Source organism: Manduca sexta, chromosome 12 (assembly GCF_014839805.1).
Source record: "Manduca sexta isolate Smith_Timp_Sample1 chromosome 12, JHU_Msex_v1.0, whole genome shotgun sequence".
NCBI classification, from domain to species: Eukaryota; Metazoa; Arthropoda; class Insecta; order Lepidoptera; family Sphingidae; genus Manduca; species Manduca sexta.
In genome coordinates, this window is record NC_051126.1 from 8324173 (window position 1) to 8340452 (window position 16280).

Below are 16280 nucleotides of genomic sequence, written 5' to 3' on the forward strand. Positions count from 1 at the left end.
ATGATATATGAAAGATTGCTCATCAGTGTATTAAGAGGATAATAATATTGTTATAAACTGAAGCTTATCTAATTGGACTCTAAGTTTCAAATCCAACAAATCTTCTAATATCCGATCTTTAATATCATACCGAGACGTGGTAAACGAAAACATACTCAATAAAAATGATGATAAACAATATTTAAGAATTTAAATGAATTTTTATTCAAATTACAATATTTTTGAAGTTAATACACCCCAACGTTCAACTTTATGCATCATATTTTAAAATATGCACAAGTATTTTCTCGTTTCATATAAATCACTGTACTATAGTGGAAGTAAAATATCTTAAACTACTTTTGAAACATAAAGGGAATCCACACGTCGTCTTTCACGTGTTCTCTAGACCAGTGTTAGCATCTTCGAACTGATGGAGACTTGAAAATATAAATTATTCAGCCAAATAAGCAAAATATATTTGAAAAATACACCATAATAAAAAAGAATTAGAGTTCATTTTGTATATTTCCCTTTGATGGATTATGAAATAAATGGATTTTAAAAGCCTACCCAGGTTTACGGTCAGTTTTAATTCGCTCACATCCTCATTTATGAATATTTTTCTCATCGAACATTTCAAAGCCGATTTTTGTATAATCCATAATAATCCTTTCGAATACACGAAATTCGACGAAGAGATTATGAAAAATCTCATTCGTGTAATCAGATTACGTTCAACGCTTAAATAAACAAGTAAATATTTATATTACATACTTATTAAAAAAACGCCCTGTGAAAGTAAAATTACGAAATTAATAAAAGTAATTTTGTGTAATTTGGACTCGAGATTATAAGTTCTTCAAGACACAATGTTATTACAATTTATAGAGAAATCAAATCAATAATATCAATTGTTATTCTTCGCCGAAGTCACTAAAATATGTTAGGTTAGGTTAATAGGAATTCAGGTGGCTTTTTTATACGCGCTCACTTAGCGCGCTCTCTCCGCGTTTACATGTATACTATTATGTACAAAAGTCTAAAGAAAAAAACAAACTGCCCGATTATATTACGTTTAGGTACCATCGGATTTATTGCGTTCGAAATACACCGTCAGCACTAAAAAACAGTTTCATACATTCGCTTAATTTCTTTTGGCGAAAGCAAGTAAGCAGTAAAAGTTCAATTAATAAAGAGAAAATCATATAACACTACCTGCGGATTACAGTTATAAATAACAGTGGACACACAATGAAAACAAACACCATTTTAGGTAACAAAAGGATGAACCAATTCAAATGTAATCTCTAAAAGCTATATCTCTTTTCTAACGGTCATATGACCAAAATATTGGCAAATATCAAACCTCTCGCGGACAGGTGTGCCGGTTTGTGTAGACTTGTAAACTATTAGAATTGGATATGTTTTTAAATTTAGAACTTATTTTAATTTTATTTCACGTCTTTCTGTTCTTTTTCTTTTTTTAATTTAAAACACTGAAGATTAATTAAAATGTGAAAAGCAACGGAAAGGGAAAGGGAATTGAGGTTTACTCCCCAAGTAAGATTCGAAATTCGAATTATCTACATAGTAGTTCCTAATGAATAGTATGTCTTAATATCAATTTTGCGTGTACGTAGTCACCCAAACCCTGTAGCTAAAGTTCAGAAGTCTAGACATACATAATTTGCATAATTTTACATAAAATAACGCGCAGACGCTTCAATGGTTATTAAAATTTTAACTAGATCAAAACAAAATGTTCTTTGCAAAGCTAAAAGTATCGTATTTTTAATAGCTATTATAGAGATGAAAGATATTAAAAATGAACGAAAAGAGTAAGCTCAATTAATAAGGTATAAAAAAATAAGTGAAAATGCTGAAAAAAAATACAGAAACTGAACTTTGAAAAATATACAAAAAATGTAAGATTTAACCTTACATGGTTGGTGCTGAATTAAAAGGGCGCTATCTCAAATTAGAAATCCTCCATTTATTTTTCCAAACACGAGAACGGCAGAGTATTGTACATTGAAAAGCTCTTTGCAACCCGCATTATATCATTTATGCGCCTATTCAACCGTAAGGTTCCTCCCACGCTTCTTTACTTCAACAGTATTCATTTATCACCACTACGAATAATTTAAAGTAAGTGGAAGCACGTTTATAGCACAGTAATTACAATAGTCACGAATAACCACAGAATATTAATTTCAATCCACCTCTGTTTTGTGATAGGGCTGTGTGTTATCTAAATACAATTTATCGATATATCGATACACCATGTCGGTGGCCGGTCGCGAGCCGTGCTCCGCTGCACCTGTCGCCAACACCGGCAGTGCTGCACATAAAATATTTTTTATCGATAAAACTGTAATTAATATCAATAATGTGTTGCTCGATAATTTAATGGTGCAAAAATGCCGAGAAATTTTCTGAATTTCGTAATCGTAGATAAATCTGAAAGAATGTAAAACTGAGCCAATATTAAGGGTTTAAAAGTTTGCCAAAATTTTCGATGTTTAGATATTAGAATGTTTTTGCATTATTTATATTAAATCGCTGAATGTATAAGGATGAAATTTGGCACACGAATAGATAATTTCCTTAATAAGCATCTAGGCTATTTGCCCCTGGAAAAATGTAAATTGGAATTTTTGTTAAGGCAAAAGTCTCAAATGGAAAAAGTTCCGTGCAAAAGAAGGAGATATTAACTTTTATAACGATAAAATATTAAATACAATTTTATTTTATTAGGAAATGCGCAATAATTAAATGTCTCATTTAGAGTTATTAGGTCAAGGTGATGAGTGGATAAATAAGTCTAAATTATTGTTTTCAACTTCAGAGATATTACGCAGTCCGATATGCTAATACATCTCGACTTGTGTGATATTAATATTTATTGCTGCTGGAAGATGATTCTCGATTCTGTTTCTGTGATATATTGATTATAATTCGAATTAAAATTCATATTACTATTTTTTTATATTATTAAAATAATAAAGTTACGAAAAAGGTTCTAGAATGTTATTCTTTGATCAGATTTGCTGTTCATGTTTTGAGGTTATGCGTTTCAATGATTTCCTTTTTTGGTGAATCGTTTAAATCATGTGTCAATATCAGCCATACACGTCGTAAACGAACACGACAAATGTTCATTACAAGGCAGTGCTTAAGCAAATTCAACCTCACATGAACAAATATTAGCTCGCCTTGCGCATTCATACTGACATGACCGTTTACTTTTATTATCTAACACGCATTTCAATTTCATATTGACGATGTAAAATATATATGATATGTGTTTGTCTATTTAGAAAAGGAGGTTTGCCTTTTTTCCTATTATATAGTATGTATTTTAATAAATGATGTTGTTGTTGAACAAACGTTCAACGAAAACCAGTCAACACACGATACTAAACCTTCAGACACTAATAGTATAAAATTTGTATATCAAAAATCCATCTTTAAAAGAACAGTTTTAATTCATTTTAAAGACGCACTATATTGTGATTAGCTCAATAGATTTCTTAAGCTTATCGACGTATTGTAAAGTTGCAAGCATCACTAAATTGTAAAGGGCCATTCATATTGTGACATCAAAACGCGTGGCACGTTTCGCCACTGTTTTCTTGTCACGACACTCCGCCGACTTTGAGAAGATAAAGAAGATTTCAGAACGTAATTAGCAGACTTCGCAACTTCGAACTGACCGAAGTTTATGATGTTACAGCGAGTTCAATACGCGTATTTACAAACCCAGAAGAAAATATTGATAAATCAAGTGGCATAAATCAATTTGATATCAAAAATTTACTTTATAAAATATTTTCTGTACGCGCCTTTCAAATTATTAATATTAATAAGTCTGACTAATTGAACTGTCAGACATTATTGACTACGATCTATTTTAAGATTTTTCTCATGATAAACCTCTATTTAATAAACTATTTGGAAGTTACCAGATTGTGGCAACCAACGTCATAACTGTTTAGTCTTAAATTAATTTTGTAATTATTTGCGCTTAAATAATATCTATTTTTCGTCATTCTTTATATTTAATACTCAATGCTATTTGTTTATATTTTATGTGTAAACAAAACCTTCAAATTTTTTAGATAGAAACGAATTGTTCGAGTGAACAGTTCATGTTTTTCAGTAAAAAATCGAAACGCATGCACTTCAATCAGCGCTGACTATAAACTAAGATTTTTGTACGTTTTTCATTTGCTTCGGTTCGAACCGTTAGGATTACAAAACTCTGTCTATTTTATCTGCCTTTCTGTAAATTGGACCACGTAACAGTATTGTATGGATTGAAAAAAAAAACGATTTTTTAAATATTGCTTGATTTTATAGACATAATATCAAGAAATTTTGATATTATATATATATTTTTAAAAACATACCTTGTTTCTTGTACAATATACTAGATTGTTGCAGAGGTCAATGTGACACCAAAAAGACGTTTGCCTTGTCCTTCGTTCAGTAGTGACCATATCATATAAATGTTTATGTTTTTTATAAAAATACCATTAAATAATAAAAAAAGGTAATAATCAATTAATTAATTTAAATTATTGATCATCTATTATTCAAATATAACAAGGGTTCACAACTTTTGAGTAAATGCTACTTGACACATAAATATAAAAGCCAACTAAAAATAAAAGTCACATTCTAATCTATGCCCCCAAATAGTAACAAAATGAGTGTCCTCCACATTCGTTATTTAATACAATAACTGTGAAGCAAAATGTACTTGAAATTTATAAAATAGCCCCTAAATTTACTAAGTATCAAATAAATCATAGGAATTCAATATCCAACATTGTTAAACTATTTACTAGTTCTATTAAACTTCCTTAAGAGCCAAGTGCACTTCTTACATACTATCCACTCCAGGTACAAATGCGTCCAACGGAAGCCACTTAAGAGGAATACGGAAACTAAGTGGCGGTTAGTCTGCTAAGGTATTACAATCGATTTCTTTACCAAACACTACCAAACTCAGAAGTGGAAAGTGTAAAGAATTTTCCAGAGAAACGTGTTGTATGTACAATCGCGCGATGTTTAGCCAACACTATATAAGCCATATTTTAAACAAGGACATGAAATGTGCTTGTTCTTTGAAAGTTATTTTAAACGTGTTACTCACGTGAAAGCCTTTCCCGGTACAAAGGTACCTAAAACATTTTAGTGATTTATAGTACAGCCCTAAAATCTATTTAAAAATTAGATTGAAAAAATATCCGTTATATCCCTTAGGAGCCAATTACCGTGATAAACGTAGCGTTGATCCAGAATATGGTATACTTATTCGTGTGCCAAATTTCTTTTAAATCCTTCTACGTTTACTTTTAATATACATCCAAACATTTTCGCATTTTGCCTTTTTTACCGACTTCAAAAAAAGGAGGAGGTTATGAATTCGACGTGAATTTTTTTTTTTTTAATTATCACGTTTCCTTATTGATGCATAATATTAGTCATTTGATTTCCAATATTGCATTGTTTTGTTTAATGTATTATTAACCCTGTAAGCTTTATATTCTGTGGGTTTATGTCATGATTTTTTACTAATTACTTATAGCTGATGCTAATACTCTAAATACGAATAAATGTTTGTTTATTTCTTCTCACATATCAACAGTTTAACGGACAGGTGTTGATGTTTTTGTATAGTCATTCAAGATACTATATTTATACAAGAAAAATAACCAGTTTCCGCGAGAATATGAAAAAATACTTAAAAACACATCACAAAGCTTATTGTAAATATAAAGCCATAAACGTAAATCTTCTAAGGAGTGCTTGTCTAATTTCCATTGCCACAATGTTGTTATATCCTTTAGAGAAACGTATTCAATAATCTCTCTAAAGGCGTATTAGGATTCGGGCACAACGGTGTCACTATTTGTCATTCTACATTTGTAATTAAACTTGTGAACATTTCTAAACTAATGAAACGTGCTACGTAAATCCCATATAGTATGCAGATAGGTTGAATTTGGTCAAACATTGGATCAAATACGGACGTATTCGACATTTTGTGTTAGTATTAATTGTAAAATAATAAATATTTGTGAGTAGGTTTTTTTTATATTATTACGTAATTCTTATTTATATTGGTACATAATATATTTATCGTGATTAAATACTATTTGAGATATAATTTCGTAGTGACCGTCAATCAACAATAGATATAATAAAAAGTTAAAACCCAAAACTAATCGACGAAGCTACTATTTTCCAAGCCATAAAGATACACGCTTTTATGATGCGTGATACAATTTTATTGACACGTATCAATATTTTAAGTCTACTCATTAACATAACAGGTAAAGAGCAGATTATTCTTAAAAAGTATAGAAGTATTTTTTACGATTTCTATACAATTGTGATTTATTCTCAAAAATCAGGATGTAGTACATATCCTTATGCAGTAATTACGATTTTTATGAACATTTGCCTGCCCCGATGTTTGTGACACAAAAACTACAATTATGTACAAAATACAATAAAGTAGCTTATGCCTGCGTCTCCGAACACGTGAAACAATTTTTCCAGGATATAAGTCCCGATTTATATTTTAACGGAATAAAAAATAACCTATAGCATTTGGGAGTAATTTACTTCCTATTAGTAAAAGAATTGTCAAAATCGGTTCAGTAGTTTCAAAGATTAACCTCTACAAACCTACAAACTGAAAAGTTGTTCCTCTTTTTAATATTACTATATAGATAGTATAGACACTCGTCAACTGAAATGATAAATTTGTCATTCCGGTTTTTTGGAAAATTGAACTTTTGATTTTTGTTCGCATTTTACAATTTTTAAACTATAAACTAATCACCACCTAGCAACATTTGCTGATTTGTTTTTTAAATTTGATTATTTATCGGTTATTATAGGATTTCGAAAAGCTATCAAATACAAAACGTTCTAAGCTTTCTTTTTGTTGTAAAAGATCACGTACCTAGACGTGGGCGATGCGAAACTGCAACACTGTTTTATATTAAAACAAAAGGAAATTGTGACTCACCGAGATGCATCTCTGTCCTCGACATTTCCATAAGGTCAGATAGTTATCCGAGTTAGTTGATATTTTTATGCACATGACCTCATACAGTTTTTTCTGCTTTGAATCGATACGTCCGTGACGTTTTGAAATGTAATTCAGATAAATTGTGTAAAAAAATATTTTTTAAAGGCCTATCCCCACCAGAACGGCACGTTGACTAATTTTTAAATGATTTTATGTTATTCGAAATTTATAATATTTAAAGAAAACAAATTAAACATGATAATATTTTGTTAATATGTTATCTTTACGTTATTGTCTGAATTATTTTATTAAGTGAATATTGTTTCATAGATTTCATCATAAAAACGCCACTAAAACTTGTAATTCTGTGTATCCCCTCAAAAATTACACTTCAATTTAATGTTATAAGGAATATTTTAGTAGTTAAAGTTTTTCAAAAATACATAAAATTGTTGTTTAAAATATATTTTTTTAAAATATTTGCATTAATCGCGCCCCGCCCGTTAATCGCGCGCCGTCAAGTATTGAACAAATCGTTCAAGGCCGCGTGCTTGGAGAGGGTCCTTAATAAGGCCACTTAATTATTTCCAATTAGATATTGTTCGCGGCTCCATTGTGTGACAGCTCTTTTACATATCCTTGCCAGCGCCAAAAATACAAATCATCGGTTTCTTCATTTATTGGAACACACACCCAAATCCTTACAAAATTTCGCATCAATATTACATAATTTCATTTCAGTGCTGGTTCGTTTGTTAGTGCGAAGTGTGAAGCTAATAATGGCCTAGTAATATAATGCTTTAGAAATAATGAAGCTGAAGCTAATAAGGTTTTATTGTGTATTTATGTTCGCCAAATGACTACATGTTTCAAGTTACCGCTTCTGAATAAGAAAGTGATTAAGGTTAGGTTTTGTACCTATAATAATAGGTAGGTGTGTATTTATTTTGTAATTCGGTTAACGTACTAACATCAGTGCAATATCATATAAATATATAGGTACCTATGACCCACGTATGTGACCGAAAAACACATTTTGTAAAGATATTTCGAAACGTCGATGTAAAACAATCACACGAAAGTTTAATCAAGGATAACACTCCAATACAGTGTTCAAACATTGACTTAGAACTGTAAAAGGGTATGTTCTTCTTGTAAGCGATTTAATCGTTAAATGAATTAATTATATCCAATAGTCGAACTCATAAGAAGGGTTAGTCAAGATTAGTAGGATAGTAGGATATCTGAATGTTTGGCGAATAAAATCTTAACGTTTACCAAATGTAAAAAAAACTTAAAGATTACTTACATGTGTATTTATGTTTTCTAGTCTACCTATATTCGAGATACCAAATTAGTTTTACCAGCTACTTTAAGATATTCTGAGTTGTATTTGACAGTATTTGGTAAATATCAAGAGATGATTACTAATTACCATAGTCTATCAAAAAAAAATTGCGGTCATAAAACCTGTTATGTACTTTTAGATCTAATAAATACATAATACATATTATATATTAAATAACATACATACATATAAGTTATAATGTGTTTTTACTACGCCCAGCGGATTTAGTAAATACTAAATAGGAAAACATTAAAAGTGCTAAACATGACCTCGACTTTATTAAGCAAGCGAAATACGACGAAAGTTTGTAGACAAAATTAGTACTGACAGGTCTATAAAAATATTATTATATCAATATTATAAAGCCTGTACAGTGAGCCACAGGAGTAGCTGAACAAATTCAGAACTTTAAAACTCTTCAACACATTAATTTCAATCCTAATTTTCTTTTTCTTTATTTAAAATAATGTTAACTATTTGCAAATAATAATGTAAACGGTGAAGGAAAACATCGTGAGGAAACCTGCACATCTGAGAAGTTCTCTATAGGAATTTCGAAGGTGTGTGAAGTCTTCCAACCCGCACTAGGCCAGCGTGGTGGACTAAGGCCTAATCCCTCTCAGTAGTAGAGGTGGCCCCTGCTTAGCAGTGGGCAAGTATATAATCAGGGCTGATATTATTATTATTATATTATAAACTATTTGCAATTTATTTTGGTATAGGTAAAACTATTTCTGATAAGGACACAAATGTTTAAAGTCGATTTGAAATTTGAATTTATGCAGCAAATTTTGTGGCTGACTGTACTTTGCAAGACATCAATTTAGGTTTTGGTTTTTTCCTAAAAAAAAATGATACTTCAACATTAATATCATGATTATTTAAAACTTCCTTTTGAATGTTATGCAAAATAATTATGCCTAATTTTAGATATTATACTTTATTTTTTTTCAAAACGAATGTAGATATTCGTTTTTGAAATATCTGTAGTACATAATACGCACTTTAAATATATAGCTAAAACATTGCTTCTATGTTATTAGAAATGCGCCAATTTACAATCACTAAAACTAACCTTACATTATTACCAATAAGAATTTAAATTCTACGAACCCAAGTATTTCGACTAAAATATAATATTTACATAAAACCCAAACATAACTTTACCAGGTATAAATTCTCGCCATGTTATGAAAAGTAGAACTAATTTCTTTCTTTGGCAACGATAAAGCAGAAGTAGCGCCTTCAAAGCTTTTTTTTTCCTGCTATATAAAATTAATCTCCCCGCTGTCTGTGGCACCACGTGCAGTCGCTCTCACATTGATTACCGCGTGGAATTAACTCTCAGATGTCGGATACCCGAAGATATTGGAAGGTAGCGACATCGTCGTAGTTTCCACACCAGTTTACAAGTATAACCCAGACTTGAAACAACAGGGTCTTTTACGCCTCTTTTAAAATTTAGTGCGGATAAAAAAGAGGACTAGCCTAAACAAATTCGACACAATTTGATTGTTCTTTTTATTACCCTACGCTTGTATTGAAATTAGAATGTCTACCTTATTTACATTATAATTAATACTAATCCGGTAGATTTATTTGAGGTTTGTGTTTGGTATGAATTTGTATTATCAGAAAACGGATATACTACTACACGGCGCAAAAAAAGTAAGCCTCCAATAAATATGTATATTATGAATATTCTGTTTAGTCGTTATACAAAATTGTCATAATGTTATCATATATTTAAATGATTAACTTGTTGCGTATACTAAATGCAGGTAAATTATCTTTATCATAATGTAAGTACTGAACGCGAATATTTTCCGCGCGGAAATCCTATCAAAGTAAACCAATAAAAACTGCAGCACGCTTTCATTGCTTGATACTTGATGTGCCTCGCTTGATTACATAGCATTACTATGAAAATGAGGTAATAGAATATAAATTGTGAGAGGTGTGTTAATTATTCTAAATACTCTGAGTCCAAATATGATGTAACCTATAATTGCTATGATTGCTGGGACAATACATTAGATAATATTATTTTATTATGAAAGTTGTAATTGTTTTGTTAAAGTCGTGTTTTGTTTGAACGTAACTATTTTTTTGATGTAAAAAAACTCTTAATTACATAAAATAATAATTGAGCCGGAACAAGGAAATAAAGACTTAATCAACAGCGTTATATTTTCTCATAAAGAAAGTCGTGACGTCTGACATTGAATCAAATTAATCGCCTCAACTCGCACTTGACCCTTTATTTCCGGTGAGTAATCAAGAGTCTTCTTAAGGCACCGTATACAGAACGTTTTATAGCAAAATACTTTTTGGTTGTTACTTATTTTACAATCTAAATGACAGCCTAATTACTCTGGAATAAAATAGTTTATCGCTATGCAATTCATTATCATAGTAATAGAACTGAGGTATAAATTAATATGAATATTAATTTTGATCTACGTTATTGACCAGATGCTACGAAAATCTAGTTCAACATAAATTTGTTTACAAAATATTCACAAACCAGTTGAATAGAGAATTTCATAAGTCATTCAATATGCAAAACTAATTAAGACCAATATAATAACATTATAATGCTACATATAAAATGTCGTTATTATTTCTATAACCATTTAATCGACTTTTGCAAATGATTAGAGTTTTTGCAGAATTAAGTCAATTAACACCACTCCCTTTTCAATAGTGTAGAAGTGTCCCATCAAACATATTTTATGGGATCGTCATGATTTTTATCATTCATTCTGTGTTTTAGTACAGAAAATATATGCTTAGTTGAATTTAATTTTTTAATCAGTCACCGATCTCACAATTGGCTAATAGAAAGTAATTGAAATCAATAATTAACGTCTTCACTATACTATATTCTAAAAAGGCATTGGAAGCAAATAACAAATTGTCTAACCTTTTCTGCTAATAACCGTAGCGTTTTGATGCCACACAAAAATTGCAAATATACCAAATCGTGCCATATGCGGGCAGCCTTAAATGTTACTTACAATAATTCCGTGAGCATAAGTCACGCTGTTAAATATAAATTGTACATTTTACGGTCTTGAAAGTGCCATATTTAGGGTGATTACCACAACTGGCAATTGTACCGTTCACCAGTATTTAGTGGTTACTGTTAATGGTCAGATTAACACTTTCAATTGAATTGGTAAATACCAGATGTAACAGTGATTGATGACATCCAGAAATTGCTTCCGTTTAATTTGGTTCCCTGCTTTACTACGTTTCCTATTGTAAAAAATCATTACCTTCCTTCAGCAGTCGGGTAAAAAATAGCAGTATTTATGTATCAATTGATTCGTATCGTTGTTCCTTTACCGACTCCCATGCGTTGTATTTTGATGTACAAACAACTCTTAAAATGTTGGCAAACGACTTGAAAACTTTATAGTTTGTAAGACTTCAACAAAACTATTTCGTACGTTGACTATCGAGTCGGAAATAGCTAATGTAAACTTAAACTATGGTAGTAGGGGTATAAGAGTTCTTATCGAGGTTAAAATTTTTATACGTCCATGTAAAGTATATGTGTAATATTATATAAAAATGTTATGTAAATAGTTATATTATATTAAGTAACGCGTGTACGTTAAGTGTGGCATATCTAAGTGTAAAAATGTGTTAATCAGTACAGTTAGCATATTCGGTTGTTATTGAATACAAGGTTCGCCATAACAATGAGGTGTATCAAATTTTACGAACTTAAAATGTAAGGCACTACATTTTTATATACCTATTAAGTATTTAGGTTAATTCAAGTAATAAAAATTATTGAAAAACAAAAAAAAATACGAATAAATATCGTCCCATCTGCATGAAGTCAGTACTCGCCATAAAGACATCAAAACAATGAAACAATAACATTATTATCTTATTTGTGGTCCGTACAGAATGTTGGCCGTCGCGCCTAATGTGGGCCACGGTCGCGGCTCGTGTGAATTATTGATGTTAAATTCTTTTTTATTAATTGCAACACTGGTGATTTGATATTCAATTTGCAGGAAGACGTCTAGGTCATTTGATAGTTCCCATTTCAATAAGTACAGTTATGCCCTTGTGTGTTAGGTATATAAAAAATGGAGTTATGGCGTAGTTAATTGTTTTAATTTCATTTATTTTCTACACGTTATCTCACATTTTAAAATGTAAACTAAAATACATAATTAAAACCAGTTATAAAGACATTGAAGGGACCACCGAATCTGGACGCTATTTTTGATACCTAGTCGTTATAAACAATACTGTTTGTATACATTTTTTTGCAGACGTTGCCATTTAGTCGTTATAACCGAAGCGTTGCTATAACCGAGGTCATTGTAATCGGTTTCTACTGTATTCGATGTTAAAAGCTGAACATAAAAAATACACTAATAAGCGCTATTTTTAGAGCATAAATACTTTCTTAGAGCATGAGTTTCCTCTCTACTTTCGTGGTATTTATACCTCGCTTAAGTCGTTACCTCCCTTAAGACAACAAGTTCGATATAAGTTATAGCAAATACGTTTTTAATATTCGATGTGTAAGCTGAACGCAATATCAACTAGCTTTCTAACTGTTTCTAATCTCATTTGAATATCTGCAGAAACCCACTCCTGGCAACTTGCCTGTTCGACTTATTGTTCAGAAGTTGGCAACATTTACATTTAATTTCCCTCCTGTAAGTGTAATTACAAAGCTTACACTCCAGTATTCAAATTTCTATACACTACGATGTTTAAGCACAAACTTTGAGAGCCTCAAGAGATAATCTCCAAAAATTCACAATTGTATTTGTTCTATTTACTTTTTTTATTTTGAACATATACAATAGGTTCCAACAGACTGGCATAATTGCGTCGACTGCCGAGATGTAATTATCTGCCGTCAGATGCAGAGGGGTCACTTTGTCGCGTTTGTATAAAAAAAAAAAATCTGGATAGAGTAGTATGGTAAAATGTCGACTTACTATTCTTAGTACCTAGTACCGCACAAAAAACAAAGCCTAAAACATAAATGAAATGAGTGCAAAACTTGCATTTAACAATAACTGCATAATGATCTCATTGGAACCAAGTTTAGGAACGCTAGAACTTCGAATACTAATTCGCAGTATTCAATTTACATATTACTGAAAGTCAATAGACCGGAACCGAGAAATCTACATTGTGAATTCCGCATTTGTTATAAAATTATACTTTAATATTGTTGAAATTAAGTTCTAACGACATTCCATTTTTCTTTAGGAAATAAAAGTTTCGTGTAGACTTTATTTTGGCAAATTGAGTCGTCTAACTGCTCGACATGAGTTGTTAACTTTGATATTCGTACAAGTACAGCACTTGGGATAGTTTCTTTGGTCGTTAAAAAGAAATAAACAAGTATCGAAGTTCGTGAGCTAGATAAACATTCCCCATGTATACAATCTTTTATTATTTAAGGTATGCCTCTGAATTTTTACGTTATTGACTTTATATACATTTTGGAAGGGATCGTAATATTTTAGCACTGCACCGTTCTTTCATATATTTCCTTTGATTTGAAATTTCCATAGAAAAGGTTTTTCAATACGTGGAAAAACAAAAGTATCGTAAACGCGGTATTGCCTCGCACTTCTGTTTAAGGTTTTGTATATGAGGATCCTGATTTCTGTGTATCATATGAAGTGATAGGCTCACGAAGTATGAATGTTGTGAAACTGGAAGCCTCCCGTAATTATCGATACGCTTGACACAAATCTCGTATCTCAGTGAGGGGTTTGGCATATATTGTGTATTATTAAGGTATTAAGACACTCTGTATTTATAATAACTTAAAATATTATGAACATTACAAAAGAATTATAATTATTTGTTCTAATTTAACAACTTCAGAAATCCCAACAAACAATCGATTACCATAGAAATTCCGTACTTTCTGGAGAAAATATAAAATGCGGAACAACTTATAAACTTAAGGCTCAAATAAGGGCCGGATTCCAAACGTGAGCTCAAACAACTTCGTAAATATGTCAGGGATATAAGGAAAACATCTAAAGAACTCATAACGACTTTCAAAGTCTTTACGCGTGATGAAAATTATGCGAATATTTAAATCTTAAGCAATATAATATTATGTCGGTTAGTATTTTTAGGATTCCGTGCCCAAACAAAGCCCATGGAACTTTATTATAAAGCCGTCATGTAGTGCTACCTGTGTGTCTCCAGTTAATCAAAAAAACTCCATCTTTTTAAATTTAAGGGTTCCACAAGCAATAAAAAAAACGGAACTCTAATAGTGAAACATCGCACCTTGCCATCTGTTCGTTTGCCCTTTTTTTAAGGCTCATTTTTTACCATGGTAGGTGGTGGGTTTAAATGATCATAAAAGTATAAACAAAATAAAATAATAAAACAAAAAAGTGTGGAGAAACCAAACTATACGTCACATTATAACCACGATTAACTGTTTTGAGAACCATAGCATGATGTAAACTGTATGATACATAAACATCTATAATGACAGTTTACAGTTCTATACCCATACAAATAATTATATAAACTACATAATAACCAAATAGTACATTGAAACTGAACCTGTAAATGGATATTCAATACGCCAAATTGCGTTCATATTGCGAAATAAATGAATATTGAACTATTAAATCTGTCACCAAAAATAACGATAGACAGCCAAATTTGGTCGCACGAAACTTAGTATAAATACTCACATAATATTAATTTGGTTGTGGTTTATACTATTTACAGAATACAATATGATAATTAAATCAGTAAATCATTATGATCTGGTACAGAATTTGCTAGGGTTATATATTAGAGTCCATTATATTATTATTGGCCATGCTCAGCAGTAGACACCCTGCGGCTGATGATGATGATCATGATATATTAGAAAACTTTGGGTTCAATTATTTCATGATCCCTGAGAGGGTTGTGCATTTATATGGAAATATTATTACCTAGTTTGCTAGTATCTTAATGAACGGCTCTAAACAACAATAACAAAAAACAATTGTATTTTTTCTTACAGCTTAAACTGGTTTTGACTAGAGCACTATGAGAGTTTCTTGCCCGTTCTTCTATAGAGGGAAATGCTTTCCGAACTGTTGCTAGAGTTAATATTGATGGAATCTAAATAATGCATAACATTTTATAGGTTCAAATAAATTATTTTGTTTCAGCTCAGAAAAATAATCTAGTGTATATCTATCTATAAACCCATATTATTCATGAATATTTTTTTACGCATCATCTGCAGCTGACTTACTTCATATTTATATGAGATCGGATGCAATGAGAAATTAAGATATTATTTATATGAAATGAAATCTGCTAACTTAAATATATGTGTAGGTATTTAAAGATATATAGGTTTCTGTATGAACTGAGAATTAAAAGGTTTCTTTGATATTATTATTTTAAATCTATATAGATGTATGTATTATATGATCTATATTATCTTATAGTAATTATACTTTTTTAAATAAATCATACGCTGATTATAATTTTATTTATTTTCTACCAATATTTCGGAAATATCTTCATCAAATTGAATGGATCATTTATTAGATAAAAGGCATAACTATATTATATTAGCGCCGCTTTAACGTCAGTTAGTTCTAAATACTGATTCTAATTGATTTTACAAAATCATTTAGAGCCTCCGGTAATAAAAAGAATTGGTAACATTTGAAATTAAGCACCTATTTATCTGAGCGAAACTCATTTACTAAGTTTCAGTATTGTGACAAAGTATAAACCCTCCAAGGAATTTTCATTCGAATACATACAATATGTTACGTGCAAATCTGTCGAAATAAGATGGATTGCAGTGAAAAACTGCTGATTCTTATCACAGCCGATATACGCCCGCTGAATAAAATATCGAAC

General features: G+C 30.8%; 1 protein-coding gene across 1 annotated transcript in view; it reads left to right on the top strand.

Annotated features, from left to right (window-relative positions):
- LOC115441530 (probable chitinase 10) overlaps positions 1-16280 on the top strand; it is a 95787-nt gene that overhangs the window by 63904 nt on the left and 15603 nt on the right. The gene's annotated exons all lie outside the window — the stretch shown is intronic.